The sequence below is a fragment of the Lactuca sativa genome, chromosome 4 (assembly GCF_002870075.4).
Source record: "Lactuca sativa cultivar Salinas chromosome 4, Lsat_Salinas_v11, whole genome shotgun sequence".
NCBI lineage: Eukaryota > Viridiplantae > Streptophyta > Magnoliopsida > Asterales > Asteraceae > Lactuca > Lactuca sativa.
In genome coordinates, this window is record NC_056626.2 from 76,165,923 (window position 1) to 76,167,231 (window position 1,309).

Consider the following 1,309-nt stretch of genomic DNA (forward strand, 5'->3'; position numbering starts at 1 on the left):
CTTTTTATTAGGTGAAGGGGTATATTGGTCAAACTTTTGTTTATATCATTCATTTAGTCCTTAATATTTTTTTTGTTATAAAATAAGTAATTTTTGTTTTTGTACTTATTCAACAAATATAAATGATTTCCTTAGGTTTTTCGCACATCTTAAGTGGGATAGCCATATGGTGGCGAAATAGGTTGAGGTGGTCCTGCTATATGTTGTAGGCTAAGATACCTAGTGCAGATCGGTTGTAAGTTGTAGGCATGGAGGCTCAAGAAGAGCAGTTAGGTTAAGGCGCCATGCCGACAAACCCTGGGTATTCCAGTCTGATGACTGATTGAACCTGTTGTGTGTTGGCATTCCAGTCGGATGACTGATTGGGCTAAGGTATTCCAGTCTGATGACTGATTGAACCCGTTATGTGCCAAATTATGAAAGTACCTAAGTTCGTGCCACACACCTAGCTCATAGGATCACACTCTCACAAAAAGCACAGATACTCAACATCTTTCTGTTCCATGGCAGAAAGATGCCTCGACGACCAACCCGCGAAAACCCTGAGCCAAACCCTCCCGAGTTCAACTCTGTTGCTTTTCATGCAGCGGTGTCGGCTGCGATCACCGCGACTATGGCCCAAAATCATCAAGGGAACAATGGAGGAGTCAGCGGACCAGGACCTGGAAGTTCGAACAACGGGATGAATCAAGGACCCACCAAAACATGTTCCTACAAAGACTTCACCAACGCCAAACCACGAACCTTTAACGGCACTTGAGGAATGATCACCCTGAAACGATGGATCGAGAAGGTGGAATCGGTACTCGAGATATGCGATTGCCCTGAGGAGATGAAGGTGAAGTTTGCCGCATGCACTCTCGTTGACCAAGCGCTCACTTGGTGGAACGGACACGTGGAAGCCATGACACTCCCCGTAGCCAAATCCATGCCATGGACAGAGATGAAAGAAATGTTGATGGCCGAGTATTGCCCTCGAGGTGAAATTCAGAAAATAGAACAAGAGTTGTGGAATCTCACTGTCCGAAACGCTGATATAGATGCATACATATCAAGGTTTAGCGAACTGTCTCTGCTGTGCCCTGGCGTGATCACCTCAGAAGGAAAGAAGATCGAGCGATTCATCTGGGGACTAACATCCCCGATCCAAGGAAACGTGATAGCTGCAAATCCCGAAACTTTCGACAGTGCCAAGAGATTGGCCAAGAAGCTGTATGACCACAACAACAAAAAGGGTGAGAAGCCAGTGGAGACTGAAGTTAAGAAGGAAAATGATAGCAAGAAGGGGAAGAACAACAAGAGGAAGGGA